This window comes from Stegodyphus dumicola, chromosome X2 (assembly GCF_044657685.1).
Source record: "Stegodyphus dumicola isolate Sdum_Otavi_A_Nest chromosome X2, ASM4465768v1".
NCBI classification, from domain to species: Eukaryota; Metazoa; Arthropoda; class Arachnida; order Araneae; family Eresidae; genus Stegodyphus; species Stegodyphus dumicola.
The window spans coordinates 116,720,589-116,744,853 of NC_140781.1; the positions used below are offsets into that span (position 1 = coordinate 116,720,589).

General features: G+C 33.4%; 1 protein-coding gene across 4 annotated transcripts in view; it reads left to right on the forward strand.

Annotated features, from left to right (window-relative positions):
* The window catches only part of LOC118188529 (recombining binding protein suppressor of hairless-like), a 192,008-nt gene that overhangs the window by 114,430 nt on the left and 53,313 nt on the right, over nt 1–24,265 (forward strand). The gene's annotated exons all lie outside the window — the stretch shown is intronic.

Below are 24,265 nucleotides of genomic sequence, written 5' to 3' on the forward strand. Positions count from 1 at the left end.
AAGACGAAACAATCATTACGTGAAAAATCCATTTTAAAATGTAGGTGAGCTCATCCTTTGAACGCATTGAGGAAGACGAAAATTACGCGAATGTTTATAAAATTTTCAGAAATTAGGGCTTAATAGCTAAGAAAATAAATACATGAGGTGGGAACTATGCAAGGAAATGCGGTATGTCAGAAATGTATGTCAATACAACTTTGGTTTTCGTGGTGCAGAAAAATATGGCTTTTAACCCCTCCCCCCCCAAAAAAAAAGGCTTTTTGTGAATCAAATAATATCTGTAAATTTTGACATCGACATATTAATATAGTATTTCCATACAGTTATACTATAATTTTGGTTTATAATTATATTTATAAAAAATAAGATTTTTTTATACTACATTAATTTAAAACTGCTTATCTAATATTTTTTAAAAAATTATATCTTTCTGAATTCCACTTTTTCACTTCAAATGAGCAAAGTTTTAGCAATTGATTGGACTGTCCGTCTGAAATATTTGTAATTCATTTATGTAGAGCCATGTCTCGTAGTAGAATTCTTTTAAATAATTGTATAAATATATTAAAACATATACCAGCAAGTTCTGTGCATGACATTTTCAGCAAGCAGTTTTTCGCATTATTCATAGAACCGTAAGTTAAACGCAAAAATATTTAATTAATAAAATATTACGAAAACTTTTGTGAAGTATTTCTTCCTTTTGTTGCACAGCTCACCTCTTTGGTTTGCATTCCTATCCCCCCATTACTCATTTTCAAATGCTGAATTGTAAAATATGTGAATGATTGACAAATAAAAGTACAGCAGGCTCCGCTTCATGTAATCGTGATTAATGTTATCATTCGGATATTGCTATCAAATTCTCAAAGTTCCTTCCATTTCTATGTAAAACATGGAAAATGCATACTCTTGAAATACTCTTGAAAGAGAAGAGGTCAAGCAATGCTGTGACCCTTGGCCGGGGCATATCACTTTCCTAAACAGAAAAGGGACACTTGGTTTCACACTAGCTCAGGCTAAGTTTCATCTAAGCTTCACTGGGTTTTTTTTTTTTTTTTTTTTTTTTTTTTTTTTTTTTTTTGGAACTAACGGAGACTTCTCCAAGTGACGAGAAAACTAGTTTCCCTTCAACTGGAAAATTTGAACTTCTTATATGGCAGAGCTAGTAGATGCATGGAAACAACTCCATTAGTTCCCCAGTGTGAACGAGCTTAAAGGAGCTGAAAGGCACTGATTCAGATTTTGGATTTAAAGCATCTGACGCTATAAAGGTTACATTTTTGAGTTTCATCCTTTAGAAGAAAACATCCAAAGCCAGTTACTTGTTTCGGTAACTCTGGTTTAAGAGCATCCTTACCTTTCGAAATATGAAGTTCTAGATTCATATCCGAGTGGGAACCCTTTTTATGAAATTATTAATTATGCTTCAATATTAAAGATATCTTTATTGAGAAAACTACTTAAATTTAAATGACTCTTCATGCATCTAATTATAGCTTTTATTGTAATGAACAAGTCGGTTATAGAGATGAAAATATTACAGAATAAATTTGTAAACCAAAGTAAATTCGCCATATAAAAATTAAAATCATTAAATAAGTTGGGATATAGCAGAGTAATTGCCAAATGATATGTTCCCATGTAAGGGATTAAGTCGCCACATAGCTTTATTTTGATTTAATTGAACCATATTTAAAGGGAACCGTTTTCCAAGTCTTACGAAGAGCGCCTGGACTAACTAGTTTAACGAAGCTGCATTCTAGATGAACTCACCTTTGCGCCCAAAATTTTCTTTGCAGTGTTTTGAGCTTTAGATCTTTATGAATGTTGTGTTTCAGGAAGCTGTCATTTTTTAAAACTATTTAGTCATTTTTATCACGGAGATTACTAGCATAATGACCTGAGTCTAAGAAATATAGTCGACTTGTTAGGCCACTATGCCCAGCTCCCGAAAACGAGTTAACTGAATGTTACTCTTATGTTAAATGTTTTTCAACCGTTCTTACCCTAGATTTGTAAGATATTTTTTCTCTTCTTTCCGCATGCCTTCGTGGTGTAACTGGAAGCACACTTGACGCGTATTCGAGAGCTCTGGAATTTGGATCCCGGTGAGTGAATTGCTCATTTTTCACGTCTACAGCAACAAAATCCCTAATGACTCTACAGGTTTTAAAGAATAGTGAAAATATTATTTTATAAACCAAAATAAAATCGAAGTATGAGCTTGAAACGGATGCATAACGAGGAAGATCAAAATGAAATCATTGAAGGTTTGGTTTACCAGTGTTTGTGAAAAAGATGTAGAAATCAACGGTCTATTGATGCAACAGAAAGCTGAAGAATTATTTGTAAAGGATAAAGTTTATTAATTAATTAAGATTAGGGATACAGCATTGGTCAAATAATTCACAAAGTTATTATGAACAGTTTACAAATGAACTTTTGCGTAGCAACTGCAGACAATCCACTATTAAAAACGTTTTCCTCATAATATTCTTTCTTGAAGATATTATTTTAGAGGTATAAGTTGGATTCAAGTTCAAATTACTTTAACAGATGTTAGGGCGAATTCTTTAAATTCCTTAAATTAAGAAATATTAAAGGTGTTGCTTTTAACTTCTTAATTTTCTGTTGGTAATGAAAATAATTACGCGAAGTTGTTAATTGCATTATAGAGCTATCAATTAAGCACCTTTCCGTTTGTTTGAAATTTGCAAAGCAAAGGTTAAAATAAATTTGTTTATTTGTTCAACATCTCACTAAAATTGAGCTGAGAATGGAAATAAGTGAAGTTAGAAAAAGTTGATTTAAACAGACGAGCCCTTTATTGCGTCTCTTAAGATGTACTCTTGAAAGAGAAGAGGTCAAGCAATGCTGTGACCCTTGGCCGGGGCATATCACTTTCCTAAACAGAAAAGGGACACTTGGTTTCACACTAGCTCAGGCTAAGTTTCATCTAAGCTTCACTGGGTTTTTTTTTTTTTTTTTTTTTTTTTTTTTTTGGAACTAACGGCGACTTCTCCAAGTGACGAGAAAACTAGTTTCCCTTCAACTGGAAAATTTGAACTTCTTATATGGCAGAGCTAGTAGATGCATGGAAACAACTCCATTAGTTCCCCAGTGTGAACGAGCTTAAAGGAGCTGAAAGGCACTGATTCAGATTTTGGATTTAAAGCATCTGACGCTATAAAGGTTACATTTTTGAGTTTCATCCTTTAGAAGAAAACATCCAAAGCCAGTTACTTGTTTCGGTAACTCTGGTTTAAGAGCATCCTTACCTTTCGAAATATGAAGTTCTAGATTCATATCCGAGTGGGAACCCTTTTTATGAAATTATTAATTATGCTTCAATATTAAAGATATCTTTATTGAGAAAACTACTTAAATTTAAATGACTCTTCATGCATCTAATTATAGCTTTAGATGATAAGAGAAATAATTCGGGCAGTTGAATAATAATTTTGCTTAATGATGTAGAAAAGAAATATCATTAATGTATTTTAATACATGTTCATCATTTATTATAACGAGAGAGAATCTTCCAAATTAAGGTCTTAATTAACTAATCTCAGATGTGACTTAAATGGCATTCTGTAGTCTTATGAAATTTCATATCTTGAAATACAGGAGTTTTTGCTTGTTTTTTTTTAGTAGTTTAAGCGCTTTCTTGCATGCACTCCATGATGCCATTTTTCAAATCTTATAAAAATTTTACTAAATTTATCTTGATGCTTATTTTTTTTTACTGTAAATAAAACAGTAGCTGCAGATTCCAAGGGACTAACACATCATCTATTAGAATATACCAGGGATAGACATAACGCGGTGAGCGAGCCGCCTGCGGCTCTCGCAGGTGAGTGATGCGGCTCGTATATAAATAAAATATACGTATGAAATATGGTTAACTAAAACTACTCAATGTCCAGAAGAAAGTAAATACTTTATTTCATTTTTTTACAAAGTTAAGCAAAATTCAACTGATTAATGTCCATGCGTAACTAATTTATTTCTTGTTAGGTAAGGAACTTAATAATGTTATTAAACAACATTTAAAAAAAGATATTGTACTGAGAAATTAAATAATATTATTCAAAATCATTTTTAAAAAAGATATTGTATTGACTCTATTAAGCAATTTTTACAAAGAAAATCTTTAGAAGTTACACATACAGCTTAGAAACTCCGCTTCATGTATTTGCAAATGGCAAAAGTGCCAACATGGCCTTTTTGACAAGTTATGATATTCCTTTTTTAGACTGCACCAGAATTCCACTAACGGTATGAATTTAAAATTTTCTTGCAATGATGTATCAAATGTAATTTAAATAAGCTTCTTATTCTTCTGCTGACACGGTCGAAGATTGTTCGTAGGTAATAAATGTGTTTTCAATCCTCAATTCATTTTGATATTTAATCTGCTGTTCATTTGGAAAATACTGATTAAATGTTTTACTCAAACATTTCGTGTGCTGAATAACTTCTTCAATAAATATCTTCCCCATTTCATCCCCCTCCTCGTATAGAAAGCCTTTTATTGTTAGGAAAGAATTAAAGTCGTTGGAGGGTACACAAATTGTCCCAAAGTCATTTTCTTCAAAGCAAGATTTTTTTGTGAGCAGTAAATACATACACTTGTTTGACCTGAAGTTAACACATTTTAATGAGATATCCATTGATCTTTGTAAAATTCTCACTTAAATAAGCAATTTTAAGCAACCAGTTTCTATCAAATAATTGACCTCTCAATTCGAAATCGTATTCTAAAAAAAAAAGCACGTACATCGTCCCTTATCTCAAAAATACGGATTAGTTTCTCTCCTCGAGATAACCATCTGACTGTAGTATATGAAAGAAGAGATGTATCTAGATTTCCCATGTCCTTGCGTAGTATTTTGAATAAACGATTATTTAGTAGCCGATATTTTGTGGCTTTGGCGACCTTATCAAGAGCATTCGTGTAACTGGGGGATAATTGTTTTGCAGCAAGTACCTGTCTATGCGTCATGCAGTGGTTACTAAAACAGTTTTTGGCGATGTTTTTATTGAGTCGCAGAGCCGCATTAGTTATTCCACTCGTGGCTTTTGATTCATCAGTGCAGTTGTTCGATGTATGTAATCATCGAAAAATAAAATGCTTATCTGTTATCCTCTTTGCATTCCATCATAATATATATTATGGTCCCATAGATGTTGTGTTTTTACTACTAAACTTATGGAAGAGTATATGTGATGTGATGTTATAATAAGCAATAAAGCTTATAAATAAGCAAAAAATTTAAATAAAAAAAATTCAGTCAATTTGCATTTTATAAGACACAGATCGACAAGTGATTATTAACCCGGCTACTCGCAGCATCCTTTAATATTTAAGTGTAAGGGATTTCCCTGTATTTCTAGATCTGTGGAATTCCCTACACGTGGTGATCAATAAAAAAGAGCCTTGAAATCACCTATAGCGGGCTTCCTTGTGATGCCCCAGCGCAGCTGCTGCAGAATACCAAAAATTGTGCCAACGGCAAGGTCAAAACTCGCGATATCGGACTGTCGCATTTGCATCGATTTTATTTTCTTGAATGTTATCGAAAAAAAAAAAAAAGAGAGAAAGAGAGCGAGGGTGTAATTTTCGTGGAACCCTTGAATGATCTCCACAGAACTCTGGAGCTCCACGGAATACAATTTAAGAAACTCTGTCTTAGTGCAAGGAATAATAAAATAAAACAGTTGATTTCTTCATTCCCCCTTTCTCTTGACAAATAAAATTACTAATTTCAGACAAACTGTATTATATAGAACAATTATAATTTGATGATAATGCAAAACGGCATTTAATTTACTAATTAGGTGAATCTTTTTATTGTTTAGCGACTACCCTTACCTGCCTTTCTTCGCATTTCTTTTACAACTGAATTAAGTAACAGAGAGCGAAAGTATGTCTTTCAAATACCTACTCTGTCTAGTCTCTATATTTTTTTAGAGAATAAAATTAGAATATTTTCTTTTTATCGGGAATCAAACACAGATCTTTAGAATTACTCTTCATTACTAGAATGCTTTTGTCAGCTGCGTTCCTGAAACCATCATATTTTTTTTCCTATTTACTTATGATAACTTGAATGAATTTATAATATTTCTTTAACGTTCATGCTGTGTAATTTGTTACGGAAATGCCTCTGTTAAGAGATGAAGACCGTTCTTTTCATTCCTTGTTGTATAGTTCGTAATAGTCTTTCCTAATAATAAACTAATTAGAGATGACCATTTTTTTATGTTGCATAGAAATTAAAAAGCATATTGCAGCAGTTAGTCTAACTTTATACTGTGTCATTAAAATACTAACATTTGAAACAGCAAACCTCTTAAATCATTAACATAATCGTTTCATATAATCATTGAATTCAGCTGGTAGGTAAGCTATGGCTGTTGTAGTACGTAGATATAGTATGCTCAACCTTTCAGTAGATGCTCCATCTCGTAGAATTACGTTTAACGGTATAGAATTAGAATACAAATTACTAAAAAGAAAGACCCTGTAGAAATTTTTACGAGTGAGATTTATACGTGAATGCTTCTACAACGGGTCAAACTGAACGAAAACATCATTTTTCTCCAAGCAAGGCCATCTTAAATATCATGGAAATGCGAAAGAACAGTAAACAACAGATCGCCATATTGAGAAATGGCTCATATTTGCGTGTGATGATGAGCAGAAACCTCACGATAAATACTCACTTTCAGCATAACTTAGCGTCAGCATGTAGAATAAACGAGGTGACGCAGCTTATACAAACAATGAATGACGTTCCCCCATATGGTATAAATCCATATTTATGTACACTTTTGCGTACTATTACCAACGATCTGCTTGCGAAAGCAACTAGGCTAACGACTTTGTTAATGATTATTCTTTGACTTCAAATAGAAATCATTTCAAAAGCCTGGTAAATATTGGTAGAGAGCGATGACAATGAAAATGAATTTTTTAAGTCCAAATTAGAGACAAATTTTGGATATTTAGAGCTAGCATTCTTGATGCGCTGAGGATCTCTTTTATAAAGATAATGCCATCATGTACTGTGCTTGCCTTGTTAATGCATGCCTATTAAATGATGGCATTATTCATTACAAATTGGCCACCGTTTCCATTACCATTAACTCCATTAAAACCGAAACTGGCTGTATGACGAAAGATTTCACAAACAACTACTTTAATAGATCTAAAGATGATCGTCTACGCAAGAATAGACGTTACCAGGCTAAGGGTTACTTGGCAGTCTCATCGACAGCAACGAGCTGTTATCCTCCTCGTGAAGATCTAGCACTGTAATAAAAATTCTCATTCTTTTCCGTTGGGGTAACCTAATCTTCAGTATTTTATGAACTTTTTGTTCTCCCTTTTTTGTTTTGTTTTGTTTTGCTTATTGCCATGAACTTGTACTAAGTAAATTATCTGTGTCTTTATATCACATGCATCACTCCCATTTACAATACCCAAAATCTGTTTTCGAAAAATAGAGTTTCCAAATCTTTGTTTTCTAAAGACATGAAATTCCCCTTTTAAAATTTAAATCATTCTCACATTATTCAGTTCCCAGATATCCTGAAGTATATAAGCGTATTAAATAGGATCATTAATTTAAAACAGTATTTTAAGCTGCTGTCGGCAACAAAAATAGCTATGGAAATTTTCGGAAACGAAAAGAGTCTCAAAAGTACTACTGTCTAAATTTTGTCTTATGTCATCAAAAACAATTTTAAACCAAAGGAAACTAACGAGAAAATTTATGTGCAGATCGCTTGTTCGCTCTTTAAAAATCGCTTCTTCTTTATAGTAGCGAAACTGGAATCAGTTGGATTACTTGCGGAAATGAAGCGAATGTTGTCTCTTCCTAAAGGTAGGAATGCTTTCGTGGAGAACTTTCTAAGGGAGAATGGCTCCTGTTCACGTTAATCATGGGAAAAACTACGAAACTCCCATGTAACTTGCCCATTCTCCAACATTTGAACACATGATGAATTATCGGTGTTCAGTGATCTTACAGCTTGGCCTGTGATCAGCATAAATTGAATTATAATTAAAAGAAAAATGGAACAAGAATAAACCATTCTTTCTGAGGTTTGTGTAATTAATTATTCATTTATCACCACTGTAAGAATTTTTGTTTGTAAGAAAGCAGTGAATCCACCAGGTTTCCAAAATGTGTTTTTGAAAATTTCAAATGCAGTACTAAGTAAAAGCAAATTTCGCATATACACAGTGCGTCCATGAAAGTCCTTACCCAGCCTTTATTTTCGTAACCTTTGGCCACAGGCCTTCACGTATAATCTGGGACAGCCTAATTAAAAGCCATACGACCACTTGAGATTAGGTGGGCGGGCTACTCCGAACAAACATACAATCCTTTATTTATAAGAATGTTTTAAATGAAGCAAATAGTCATGTTATAGAATTATTAGGTTCAAAAATTACGAAATCTTACCTGGTTCTCCTCTCCCCAATCCATATATTTATATTCAGGAATAGTTTATTCTTACACGAGTATGTAAGACAAAAGCTGCATCCCGTACGACAAAAACTGGCCTAATTATTTAGTTTCAAAGTTTTTAAATCGTTATATATTTCACTGCCAGAGACCGCTTTTCTGGCTTTTGAGGGATCGTTAAAAATAAAATAACTCGAGGTTGACTTCCCCCCTCTAAATAATTTAGTCATATTCCTTTGTGATTTATTAGTGTATAACATTCCTTAATTTATAATACTGTTACATTTTGTATGTAATTAAGTATTTCATAAGAAGTTATTAATTTATACTCCTGAATGAAACAGACTGAAGAACAACTATTAGATACAACAAATAATAAACGAGTTATGGGAGACGCTGTCATTTCTTTTATTTTTAATTTTTATTCCTTTAAAGCAGAAGATGTGTGGTAAGATTTGCATGAACAGAAGATAAAGAGAAAAAATAAACATCTCATTAACAGTATAACCGCGTGCTTTTAAAGTGATTGAAAAGACTAAAAACATTTTAATATTTAATTTTCAAAAGAAACTAAATAGTGATGTTTTTAATTTCACATGATATTTTTACTTATCTTTCCTACTATCAGTAGTCACAACCAATAAAGAGAAAGAGCGAGAAAACATCTTTTTGGTGACAAAATGGATTCGAAATAGCGAGCATAAGTTTTAACAAAAACAGGACTCACTTTTCTCATGGCCAGTCCTTCTGTTTAGTGACAGTCATTATACTGATTGCGTGGGGGGGGGAGTGAAATGTTTTCATTAGAGAAAATTTAGCCTGGGAAACTAATTCATCAATTTCAGATTATTCAGATCTAAAATGGAACATTGGGAAAAGGAACATTAATGAAGCGTAGTTGAGTACTAAAAAGCAGAGTAACTGAACTGCAAAGAGAAAACGTTCTTGAGTTTACTAGGCCTTGCATTATAATTGCCGATAGTTGATATCCAAGCCAGTTAAGTGTGGAGCCAACTTCGCGTTGACTGATTTGTATAGCCTTCTGCTATTAGTTTATTTGAATTTAAATTTTACATTTGAACTTACTGTAAGTTATCTGGCCTCAAGTAGTTGACTAATTTGTAAGCACCAGGCGTGCTTTCTGTTCTTCTTAGTTTGCAATAAAGGGCTTTTACACCCTTTTGGAGTTTTAGTTGTTACTTAAATATAATAAAAATAATAACTACCAGGAGTTCGGACACTTTGAACGATTGCAAAGATATAAGGAATAATTTATTATTTGGAACTTCTTCGTAGAAGGGCCAGTATAGAAATTTAAATTTCGTGGATTGTGACTAAATAAGTAATGGCCCACTAGCCGCCAAAAGGGTAAACTACGTGAACAGTACTTGTTAGATAGATGCTCGAATCCCTGTGAACGGATTGCGTTTTTTTCTACGTGTAACTTGAATACGAGCTAGTTTCCCTTAGAAAGTCCTCAGTGATGGTATCCTTTCTCCTAGGCAGATAGTCTTCGAATGCTTTGCTGTAATCAAGGAAACTAAATCTGTCACATGTAAATATTACCTTAGCTTAAAAAGCTGCTATATTGTATTCATTCCTCAAACTGGAACCATGAGTCTGGGCCAACCGTTTAGCAGATATTTAATTTTACAATCTGTTTTGAAACACTGTGTAGAAAAATTCTGTTGAAACTGCATTTAAGAAAAAATTTTAATACCAAAAGAAAAAAAAAAATAATAATAATAAAATTTTAAAAGTGCGATAAATTTGAAAAGACATGGGCATAGTATTCATTAAATAAAGATGGTTGCAGATTTTGATAAAGGGAAATTTTTGTACATTAAATTCCGAATCAATAAAATTGCAAGTTTCTTGAATTTTTGCGATAGCATTTTATTTTCTGCATTTTGCGTTGGTAATACAGACCTGGCACGGTAAAAGATTCTCGAAAGAAGTATCTGAAAATGTATAGGGTGGCGCTGGGGGGGGGGGTCTGACGTCTTATTCTGTAAGTTTTGGGATATTTAATCAGCGAATCTTTATTTGAATATAGGATAAGGCTCGAGGACTAATTGTAACATTGCCCCATATGACAATATTATGAGGAAATAAGGTAGAACTCTATACGAGCATTGTCTGAAATAAGAAGGCATAGTGCACTATATTGTGACATGTTCAAGTATTAAAAAGAGGAAGGTGCTACATCATATATTGCAAAAGTAAGCAGATATGTCCTCCAAACAATGTTTTACCAACGGATTTTGTGATTTGAAGATTCGGAATAGCCTATTCTAGTGATCTCAAACTGCAAGGGAACTGAATGAACATGGAAGTAGGAACATGGAGGTAGGAAAGGGGAGGGGCCATTCCGCGCTAGAAGTGAAGCACTGCTTTGGAGCTTGGGTCACCAGACGGGGTGTTCTTTGTTTACATTCAGAAGCTCGCTTGACAAGATTCTGATAGTATTTCGACACACGACAGTTCCATAGAAATCGAAAAAGGGACACTCTCGCATGAAAGAAACATTCATAGTGTGATGGATAATAGCAATTTGTATAGTTTACTGACATTTACGCAAAAATCACATCTTGGTTATTTTTCGATAACTAACAACAGCGATTTTGATTATGAATTTGTTTTATAAAATTCTAAGCTGTTGCACTACAAAAATATAGATTTTAAGAAAATTGCTAAAAGAGATCTGCCAAAGTTTATTTTCTAGAAGATTTGAAAAGTTTGAAACTTGATGGCTAAATGTAAATATAAAATTATGTACGTTAAAATATTTGTAATTAGGCACATAGGTCAGATTAAGTTTTTATTAAATAGAGTAACGCATGCAAGGGCTATCTGCCTAAAGAGAGAGATGCCATCGTGGAGGAATTTTGAAGAAAAACTGACCTTTGAGTGGGTATTAAAAATAATACTTATAATTTTCATTCAAATTATATTCATATATATTTTTTATGTAAAACTTTCGGGTGTATGCTAAATTAGTGTAAATTACTTTACACGAAAAATATAGGGAATGCACAGAAATTAAACATTTGCACATGCCGGAAATGATAAATAGGAAATATGTATGGGTATTTATGCATGTGCTTGCAAAAAGCATGTATCTGCCTTTGACAAAATACTTAAATATTCATTAAATTATTTATAAATGTATTTGAAATGAAGAATTTATTCACTTATAAACAACTGTGAAAGTACTGTGAAGAAATCTAATGATTAAATGTATCTAATTTATAATGATTATAAATGTTATCTAAATATATAATAACCTTAATATTGAATTGTAAACATAAATTGAAATCCTGTTGACAAATACGTTATAAAACTATTTAAGCAAGAATTGTTCGTATTGGAAAGCAATCTGTTAAAAGGTATTGTAAAGCAAATGCTATGAGATGCGCACTTAAGAACGTAATAAAGAGTTTTGGAATATGTATTGTTGAAATGAAGGGTAAAAAAAAAAAAAAAAATCTGATAAGTATAATTAAAAGAATTATTCCCTTTACATTTTATAATAACTCAGTTACAAGTCTTAAATAATACTTAAAAAAAAAACTTATTTTATTCCCTTTCAGAAATGTTCAGAGAAAGTAAAATACTATTTAATACCTATTTAATTATTAGGAATTAGCGAAATACTTATTTAAAGTATTTCGCTAATTCCTAATAATTCTCTAATTTAAAATGAACCGAATAGAGAATTAATTATAAATTGACTTACATTTTTCGATTTAAAAGAAGCCAAAAAATCATGTCATATTTAAGAAAGTATTTTAGGAAGAAGCTCTATAAATAGAAAAGAAATAATGCATAGTTTTAATATTAATAATACAATAAACTTTGATCTTAATTTTTGTACCTTAACCGAATAAAATCGAATTACCTTAATTTTTTTTTCTAATGTAATTAACGAAAACTTGTGAAAATATTTCATTCAAATTAAACCATTCTGAGAAAACTGTCCTGTGAAAAGTATAGCATTTAATTCCGTTCAGAATGAAATGTTGTTTAAAAATATGTTGTTTTCACATACATAGGACTCTGAAGTGTTGTAGAAAAAGAAAATATATACATTTATATGTATATTTGCGACGTAATTACAAAATATTTACACCCGAATGCGTCAAATCTCATAGAACTCAATGGTAAATGACCCAATGTTTTGGTCACCCCGTAGGGATCGCCGGTGCTTCAGAGCAGGGTACGGAGAAACTTGTTTAGGGCGACTCCATCTTACTTCCTACCTCCATGGGTAGGAAGTACAATGGAGTAGCCCTAAACAGGTTTCTCCCGTATCCTGCTCTGAAAGACCGGCGATCCCTACGTGGTGACCAAAACATTGGGTCATTTACCATTAAGTTCAATGGGTTTTGACGCGATCGGATGTAAATATTTTGTAATTACGTCGTAAATATGCATATAAATGTATATATTTTCTTTTTCTACAACACTTCAGAGTCCTAAGTATATGAAAACAACATATTTTTAAACAACATTTCATTCTGAACGGAATTAAATGCTATACTTTTCGCAGAACAGTTTTCTCAGAATGGTTTAAATATTTTCACAAGTTTCCGTTAATTACATTAGAAAAAAAATTTAAGGTAATTCGATTTTATTCGGTTAAGGTACAAAAATTAAGATCAAAGTTTATTGTATTATTAAAGTTATGCATTATTTCTTTTCTATTTATAGAGCTTTTTCCTGAAATACTTTCTTAAATATGACATGATTTTTTGGCTTCTGAGGCATCTTTTAAATCGAAAAATATAAGTCAATTTATAATTAATGCTCTATTCGGTTCATTTTAAATTTGAGAATTATTAAAAATTAGCGAAATACTTTAAATAGTACTTCACTTTCTCTGAACATTTCTGAAAGGGAACAAAATAAGGATTTTTTTAAAGTATTATTTAAAACTTGTAACTGATTTATTATAAAATGTAAAGGGAATAATTCTTTTAATTATACTTATCAGATTTTTTTTTACTATTAATTTCAACAATACATATTCCAAAACTCTTTATTACTTTCTTAAGTGCGTATCTCATAGCATTTGCTTTACAATGCCTTTCAACAGATTGCTTTCCAGTACGAACAATTCTTGCTTAAATAGTTTTATAACGTATTTGTCAACAGGATTTCAATTTATGTTTACAATTCAATATTAAGGTTATTATATATTTAAATAACATTTATAAACATTATAAATTACATACATTTAATAATTAGATTTCTTCACAGTTGTTTATAAATGAATAAATTCTTCATTTCAAATACATTTATAAGTGGTTTAATGAATATTTATGTATTTTGTTAAAGGCAGATGCATGCTTTTTGCAAGCACATGCATAAATACCCATACATATTTCATATCTTTCATTTCCGGCATGTGCAAATCTTTAATTTCTGTGCATTCACTATATTTTATTTTTAATTAACCCAAATAAGTAAAACGTGTAAGCCCAAAGGGATTATTTTTCAGATATATAAAATTAAAACGATGAGTTTAAAGTGAGCAATAGTAAAGCCTCTCCTCTATAAAATTTTAAAAGGTACATGTTACAATAATATATGGATGTGAAAAAAATTTGTTTTATTTAAATCATTTTGGCGTTTGGAACATAAAATAAAAGTAGCGAATACTCTATCAAGGGTATCGAAAGACGTATACAATTTTAAAGGTACCGTAAGGTATTTTTCATTCTTTAAGCATAACATTTTTGTTAAAATTTATATTTTTGTAGTTCAACAACTTAGAATTTTATAAAACAAATTCATAATCAAAATCGTTGTTGTTAGTTATCGAAAAATAACCAAGATGTGATTTTTGCGTAAATGTCACTAAACTATTCAAATTGCTATTATCTATCACACTATGAATGTTTCTTTCATGTGAAAGTGTCCCTTTTTCGATTTGTATGGAACTGTCGTGTGTCGAAATACTATCAGAACACTGTCAAGCAGCTTCTGAATGTAAGCAAAGAACACCCCATCTGGTGACCGAAGCTTCGAAGCAATGCTTCACTTCTAGTGCCGGTTGGCCACTCCTTCCTTTCTTACCTCCATGTGAATGAACGATCTGAAAAGCAGCTGGCGAAGCAAAATATTTTTTATCAAAATGAAAAGTAAAAAAAAAAAAACACCTAAATTAAAAATTAAAAAGAGGATTGTTGCTTGTTACATATGTTTGTTACATCTGTAGTAAAACATACATAAAAATAATATAATAACGTGAAGGAAAAAATTATAATTTATATTCGTTTTCTGTCTGAAATCTAAAGACTGGTATGAGCAAAAAATTTCTGATGATTGCACTTCGTAATTCAAACGTACTGACAGCTAAATATTAAACTTTCATACTGACATTTATTTCAAATAATTCTAATGTATTCAATAAACTACTAAATAACTTACTTTCTAACTCAAACTAAAACTAACAAATTGCGAAAGCTTTCCAAGTTGGACAAAAATTTGACAATGCAATAAATAACGACAGTTTATTCTCTTTCTATTGTTTACTAAATTTGGTACTTTTCCGTTTTGCCGGCGCTAACGATAAAGTCGTAAATAATGGTACAACTGATGCCAAGCGGAATATCTTCCCTGGTAACCTTTTACGCTTCATTTTCAAAACAAGTCGCAGCCATTTCTTATCAGATTGATTGTTTCTTTCAATACTGGCATACAATTACATATAATTTTTACAAGATAGTTACATTTTATGCTCTAAGACAGTTCGCGGTCATTAAGTCAATTAGGATGCAATCACACCGCTCACCGGAAGGCGAAAATGTAGAATGGCAAAATCAAGGGTTACATTCATCAATTTCTAATGAGAATGCACTAGCGAAGTAAAGCACTGCTGTTTTACATAATTTCTGAGTAAGCTATTCGTACGAATTGAAATAATTCTTGCATTTAAACTATTACTCCAAATTAAGATTTAACTTGAAATTAATGTAGATAATTACTGAGAGAATTAGATTTTTGTAGCGTAGTTTACGTGAGATGAGATTACTTGGGAACCGACTGATAAGAACCGGCGAATCAGGATGTGAAACCATGAAAGCGTAGTAAATTCTTAAATTAATGGCTTTTTACAAATTTATTGTCTTTATTTATTAGCTTTTTACAAAATTTTAAACCATATTAAAATCAAACCATATCAAAATAAAACATTCTTAGAACTAACATTTGTTAACATTTTTTATGTGTATAGTGTATGCTGTCGCCAACAAAATCTGCTTGCCGAGATTTGCGCCGGCGAAACGGAAAAGTACCCTAAAATTTTCTTTCACGCCTCCAGACAAAACATACATTTGCATGCAATTAATTATACTTAGTACAACACCTAATTGCGTTTCAATTTTGATAAAGTTACTTGGGGGAAAAATTACTACAAACTTTAACGAATGGTTGATGCTCATCAGTCAATTTGGCGGAGTTTTTTTAGACTTATTAATTTTTAACTGCGGAGGGGGAGGGAATTGTTCACATATAAATTTACTCCCAAACAAAGCGATTACTTTCTTGCGAAAACTCGAAACCTGAGGGTATTTATCTTTTGACAAGGAAAAATAAATAAATAATAATAATAATAACAATAAGATGTCAATCGAATATGTATCTTTCAGATTTGAATAGGATTTACATCATAGTGTAAATTAATTAGCTCTATTTGTCGATTTTCTACCGCGTTACTCACGTTCATTTTCATTTTCAATGTCATAAAAATTATATATTATTGAACTCCATTTTATTAAAATCAGAAACTTTCATTCAAATTCTTGTCTTACTAATAAAATTGTAACAATTCTAATTAATGTACGGGAAATATGCTCTCGTAAAAGTGCTTCGCGACCGCATAAGGCCCGCGAGTTTGAGACCACTGGCCTGCGCGATGCCCTGACGTAACATTCTCAAATTTCTTTTTGTGGGGATCTAATGCTTATGGTAATTGGATGTAATGCTTATGGTACTGCATTTAGGAGCTGAAACGAAGAGCTTATATAGGGCCAGCAGTAGGAATTTTGCCGCCCAGTGCGATCTCTCCGGATTGTGCACATTTAAAGAACATCTCGGAAAATGGCACTAAACACTCCAGCATGTGTTTGCGCACTTGTAGTAAAGTGGAGAATATAAAAATAAATTCCACAAGAAAACATTGTGATGCCTGAAACTTAGTTATAGCTAATCACTCCCGAAGTTTTTCTGTTTCTACTATATACTATCTGCAGAAGTATCGAGACTTTTTTTTACAGCAATTTAACGCATATTTTCTCTATAAACTTATAAAATGCGGTTCTAGGGTTGTAAGATTTTATGTTAGTTAACCAACTGTCATGATTTTAAGCTTTACCTTAACTTCTTCTTGTCTTCGTAGTTCTCACCATAATGCAAATTAGCTGTTGTGTCTTTAAGCCGAAGGTTTGAATGCTTTGGAGTTAGAGTTTTTGGCAATTTTGCTTACGGTTCAGCTCCTATCATCAGCTCTGCCAAAGTTTACTCTGTTTTTAACCCCTTTGCTAGCCGACGTTAAATATGCGCCGTTAATTATTTGAACCAGCTTAAGCAGACTGTTTTGTGTGTAGTGTGACACTACGTTACTTGAATTTAAACTTTCAGTTTTATGTTATTTTAAATATCCTCAAGTGACATAATTTCATCTGTAGTACAAGCAGTGCGTTCTGTTAATTTTCAAGAATTGAAATAAAAAGGTTATTTTTAACCTTCTTAAGACTCGTCATTTGCTTCAGACTAGAGAAGTAACTCGCTTGTCGGTCTAGTAAGCTCTGAAAGACATTGATCGGAGCTTCTGTACATAGCAGAACCCAATAAGCATATCTGTCTATTGTTTACATAAAAATACGAAACACTGCTTTTCATACCTCGCAAATGAGATTCAGTTTTTAAGACACCCTTTAATTTTTTTTTACAAGTATATAACAAAAGCCTCATGCAGATTATGATATACGTAATTTCTTGTTTGCATAATTTCTTAAATTGTTTTCCTCATGTGTAACGTGTATACGAACTATTTTCTCTTAGAAAGTCCTCCACGAAGGCATCCTTCCCCTCAGGCAGATAGCTTTAATCTGCTTAGCCATAATCAACTAAGCCAAACCAACCAAACCATGATCTAGCTAAACTAGCTATTCAAGGGGCATTTATATCAAAGATGTGTGAAAACTGATATTGCTGCTAGCATGTTTGCCATGCAGATGTGTCCAATTAAATGCATTTGCCGTCTTCATCACATTTGTTTCTTCTTGGCGTGTGAAAGGCGAATTCCAAAAGATCGGATAGCTAGCTACTCTAACGTCACGCAGATCTCGTCACCAAAGTCGTAGAAATTATACCTCAGTATCCTGGTAGATCAGTGAGTAATAGCAGACCGACCTCGAAGAGTAGGAAGTCCGGGTTTAACACAGTGGGGGAATTTACGAAAGTAGAACTTCCTTTCCACCTGGACTGGTAGTTCGGTCCGAGGTTCGAATCCCGCGAACGGGCTGGCTGCATGGGCGTTTTCGTGGTTTTCCCCATGTGTAACGTGTATACGAGCCAGTTTCCCTTAGAAAGTCCTCCACGAAAGGCATCCCTCCCCTTAGGCATATAGCCCTAGTGTGCTTTGCCATAATTAAATACACAATACACACCTTTCCACCTGGTTGGGATTAAAAAAATCTTATAAAGCATGATTGCAAGAGCTGTAGTATATTTTAACCTACTGTTTTCCCACTGATGGGCTACAGAATATTTTGTATGATTAACTTATTTTCTTTATATTGCTGTTGATTGCCTTTTAACCTACTGCTGCCCAAAATTTTTCTAAATTTAGGTTGCAGTGTGTGCCTCTCCTTGTAACGGATTTTATCTTTTCTCTCCCTTGTTTTGACGTTAGAAATATCATTCGCGAAGTGTATCCAGATTTGTTGGGCTGTTATTTTAAGCCAAGTTACGCTACGATATATTTATCCTTCATTCCCCCGCAAGTGTTACCACTGCGCGAAACAAGTTTTTAAATTTATCCTCGGACAATGTTGCCGTTTAGTAAAACATAAGATATTTATTTTACACATTTAATCAATTTGTAATTACTAAGTTAAGCAAGTGATTTTTGTAGAGATATTAGGTATTTTTTCGAAGCAGGAAAGATGAGAAATTTGCCACGCTTTCGCCGGGAATCGAACCACGGACCTCTCGAATACGCGCTCAGCGTGCAGACCACCACACTACGAAGGCATGCCAGGAAGGTGGGAGAAATACCATAAATACTCCTTCTTTTAAAGGGCGATTGGGGTTTTTAGGGGAAAATCACCAGATTCTGGGTGTGGAGAATCATCATCCACCATTCCTTTAGCTCGGACGCCACTGTAGAGACATTAGGATTATTTTTCGAAGCCAGAGAGATGAAAAATTAGCAACGCCTTCGACGGGAATCGAACCGAGGACCTCTGGAATACGCGCCCACCGTGCAGACCACCACACCAGGAAGGCGGGAGAAATGCCTTATAATTTAAATATGTTAAATGCAGTTCTTAATAAATTAAATCTTTATTCATTCTTTTAGTAAAATATCCAATTTATGAAGATTTATATGCATTTAAATTACAAAATATGCAACTAATGATTTTTATGAATAATTAGACTTATTGTAATTAACAAAAGATGATTCGAACATAACCATTATATACCTGGCGCATAAACGTTTAGTTTTTATAATTTTTTCATGAAGGTTCGAAAAGGTTATAAAGTTTCAAACACGACTCTTAAATGACAGTTTCTGGGTTGATGCTAGTTTTCATCTCAGTTATATACACACTAGCCAATGAATTAGAAACCAAAGATCAATATTTTATTGGACCACGTTCTGAGCATTCGATTCGTTTGGGCATCGAGTCTAAATGCTTCTAGTGCATTTACGTCCACAGAATACCATGCATTGGCTATGCAGCTTTTTAGATCTTGTAAATTAGATGGAAGAGGAGAATGCTGTCGGATCCGTTTTTCCACCATATCCCACACATTTTCTATGACGTTAAGATCCGGGCTGTGTTGTGGCCAGGGAAGGTGTTGGAATTCAGACAGATGTTCAGCGAACCAATTTTGATCACTTCTGGCACGATGTATAGTTATATTTTTGACCATGAAGTATTCGTTGCTATCAGGGTAAAAATGCAACATTATAGGGTGCACTTGATCTGCCAGTATATCTAGGTATCTCCAAGCTGTTTGTTTACCCTCGAGGAACACCAGGGTACCACTTCCATGCCAGCACAACATGCCCCATATCATGATACTCAAACCAGACCCTTGCACAGTGCAAGTAAGGCAAGGCGAATTCATGGCTTCATATAGTTTTTGCCAAATTCGATGACTTCCCATCAGTGCAAAATAAGGTATAGCGTTATTCATCCAGACCACTTTACCCGTTTCTAATCCTCAGATGTCCAGTGTCTTCTTTCCCCACACCACTGTAAACGAATTCTTGCATATCGGGCAGAAATGAGTGGTTTTTCTCACAGGCACCCGAGTATGCATTCTTATCCTCTGCAATTCTCTGTGCGTAGTTCGAGCTCAGATCTGTTGAGAAGAGCCTTGGTTGACGATCTGTATCAGTTGAAGCACAGTAGAGTACCTGTTCTGTTGTACACTTGGTCGGAGACGACGCCGATCCTTCTCTTGGAAAACTGTGCTCGAGCCGCAGTTACGACTTCTAGAGAAGGGCTGTGGGTTCTGGATTCCAACTTTTGAAAACCTTCATATGGCTGCTTTTGAGAATTCCAGTGAGATTTGCTTTCTTCGAAATCGAGGCCCCTGCTAAACGGGCACCAGCAATAAGCCCTTTTTCAAATGGTAAAAGCTCTGTCGTTTTTTCCATTTTACTTCATTCATCGTGAAAAGCACTCTTACACCTTACACTAGCATTCTAACCACTTGTAACCCACGTCATAGAAAAAAAAAAAATTGTATACTTCATCGCTAGCACGCATTGAAATGAAAATCTCAAAGGTTTCTAATTCATTGGCCAGTGTGTATATATTTCGTTTCGATCCAAGAAAATAATTTTTAAAAAACTATAATCCAACTGAAAAAAATTACACAAATTTTTCTAGCAGTATTTATTGGAAAAATAAGATTTTGGCCTGTATAAATAATGAAAGAAACTTTCAAAAAATTAAGAGAATAAATCCGAAGTAAATGATGAAATGTCAGCCAAATGAATAAGTCAGCTAAGAAGAATTATTTTAATTTGAATATCATGAGGCCTTTTTTCCCAGTTCTTAGACCTCTTTGAAAATTTTTCATCTTATTGGGGAAACTACTTTTATTTATGGTAGCATTTTTGCCCTAAAATTTCGTAAAATAATGTATTGAATTATAAGTCAGTTATAACCCTGTTTTAATACAAGGAATAAAATCATTTTCATTCACAAACATAAAATTGAATAAGGATTATCGTAATTCTTTTTGCCCATATTTATTTCACACTCAGTGTAGCAGAACTGTTAACTTGGAAATCGAAGTTTTAATTCTAGAAGTTGAAATACCATTTTAATGAGTGTAACTTCTATTTCATTCATTCCTACAACTACAGTTAACTCCCGATTAACCGGAGGCGGATTAAGCGAGTCCTACCTAAAAATAGTTAAATTTGTTTACTAAGCAATGATAGAAAAATCTTCAAAACCATTAGCGCAAAACAAAACTGTCAACAATTGTAACATGTAGTATAGATATGCACAAAAAAGAATGGTAAAGTTTCAAATGAATTGATTATCCAGATCATATTGCTTGAAAATACAGGTAGATTGTTAATAGTATTTTTCTGTTAATTATTAATATGGACTACCACTTTTCCTGTATTTTTTAACTGCCCTCAGATTAACCATGCTTTTGAATTAACCACGGACTTCGCTCCCGGTACTACCCCAATTAATTGAGAGTTGACTGTATTGCATTCTAGGGCGGTCACTTCAGTATGAAATTCCGTAATTAAAACTTTTTTTTTTTTTTTTTCATTAGAGCTCTAAAATCTCTCTATATAAATTATAAATGTTCTCCTTAAAGGAAAGAAAATCCAAATAAAACATTTCAAAGAATAAAAGACCAACCATGTATTGCCCTATTTTAGCTGGAAACAGAACCAAAGATATTCTTCATGAAAGCAGACAGCATTTGTGCTCTTTTGTCGAATCGTTTACATAATTGCTAGAATCATTAGCGTTTTTTATTATTAGCTTTCTGCCCTTTTATTGCACTTTTCCTTCACTTAACGGAATTAATGATCTCATTGTAAAGATTTTCTTTTAATGACATACGTATTTTGAATACCGTATGAAGTGCAAGAAAGATACGCGTTCATTTCCAAAAGTGAATATGAAGCGAAAATAAAGCTAATATGTTAAAATATCGAAAAGATTCCAGCTTGCAAAAATAATTTAATCAGGAATGACTGATGTTTAAGGAAAGAAGAATTCAACATTAAAAACCCGAAAAAAAATTAGAAAGATAAGAAAAAGAATTTTTTTTTTTTAATTTTTTTTTTAATAATTGGGTCCGAAATAATCTTACGCAAAACAGTTACGACAGGTCCAAGAAAATTTATTAATCCTCAGATATTCAAAATGCATGACATAAAATCATCTGCTTAAAATAAGCTCTTTAAAATAGCCGCTCTAAACATAGAAAAGAAGGAAGAATACTTTCAATATTACTACTGCATTATAAATTAATTCCACGTGGAGATCTTTACTTATTTAATAAAGAAAGGACTTAATTATTCAAGCCGTAGCTGAGTATTTTTTATGCCAGGTTTTAAAAAGTATTCCCAGCAAATGAAATGGTAATAATTTCTATTTTGTTATGTAGAGGACATGAAATTCACAACTCTGCTTAATTGTTTGAAATGCGGAAGCGTGTTTAAGGTTCTGATAATGGCTTTGTAAATTTTTTTTGCTAAAATTTAAAACAAAAATTTCTAGCTTTTTCTCTCCCTTTTAACTACTTGCATGTAGTATAGATATGCACAAAATAATGGTAAAGTTTCAAATGTTAATAAAAAATAGTTTTGCTTTTATACAATCAAAAAATATATATATATATATATTTCGACTTTATGCAAGCACACTCCATATCATAGCAGCGGCAACAATCAAGTCTCACATTACCTTTTTTACTCCCTAAAACGACAAATGACTCATTTCTAGGCTTGGAATGTAATGTGAAAGGTAACTTCTTGCGATACAGGCTAGTTTTCTTAATCTTAATCCCATTTGAATACCAAATGTGGCAATTACATTCTGCATATGGATGGAATTATGCTGCATCTCCATATGTATGTGCAAGTGCTTCTGAATTATGTTCTTCCACAACGTAACATGGCACGTGCTGCAGACGGAGACAGCGACGTTCTGCCATGTCTGCCCGTTCGCCAGATTTTACGTTATAGAATTTCATTCTTTTAGAGTTTCTTAAAAGCAGCGTTTCGGTACCGTAATTGCTTACGTTTGTCCAGGAACTTTGCAATTAGATAATATATTCACTGCAGGCTATTACAGCAGACATCATATATCGAGTTTAGGATAAATTTGATTACCGCATGGATATGTATCTTGTCACCTAAGTTTGCACACGTAAAAGAATTATATCGACTATGAGAAACTTGGACAATTGCCGCTGTTAATAGTGTATGTTATGCCCCCCGTAAAGAAAGAAATAGATTTCCTGTTAACGTCATACCATTTTGTATTTTTGTAATTTCATACATTGCCACTACCATAGAAAGATCGAGTAATATTTTTGAATCAAAATTCAATGCCCATGTCTGCATATGCATACATATACACTCTTAGACAAAAATAAATAAATAAATAAATAAAAAATAAAACAACGCATCACGACGCAGCGAGAAGATATAAGGCAAATTGGACACAAATTGATATGCATACAGGTTTCGACGGAAAATGCAAAATTTTACATTTTGGCTGCCAATGAATGAACGGTTGTCATTACAGCGCATCTGATCTGCGCAACTGGCAGGATATTTAAGAGGAGAAATTATGATTCCAGGTCATAAATTCTTCACGAATTTCATTCAATCTACTCTGATAGACATATGCATTGTCATAAACATATGCCTACTCTGATAGACGCACCTGTATGCCTCGCATACAGGTGCGCGAACGATATGCGCAAATGTCAGAATTTGAGAGAGGTCGTGTAGTTGGGCTCAAAGAAGCGGTTGGTCTTATCGGCGAATAGCTCGACATTTGAGCAGGAGCGATGCCACTATTAGACGATGTTGGTAGGAATGGGTGAACCATGGCCGCACACAGCGTCAAGAAGGAAGCGGTAGGCCTAGAGAAACGACAGAACGTGAAAACCAAGCAATCGTCAGAGCGGCACTCTCAGTCCCAGATGCATCATTATCATCGACTGAACGTGCAGCTAGTGCTTCAGTAACCGCAAGGACCATTCATAGACGGCTCACAGAAAGGGGGCTGAGGTCACGGTGCTCCTTGCGCCGACTACCATTGACCTCTGTATAACGTCAAGCCCGTTTGCAGTGGTGTCGGGCTCATTCGCACTAGAATAGTCTTTAGTGATGAGTACCGCTGTGAACTGAGCCCCGATGGCCAGCGAAGGCGAGTCAGGAGACACCCCGAACAGCGGTGGGATACGAACCTGACTGTCTTCTGGCAGACAGGCCGACAACCAGGAGTGATGGTCTGGGGTGCCATTTCACTTCATAGTAG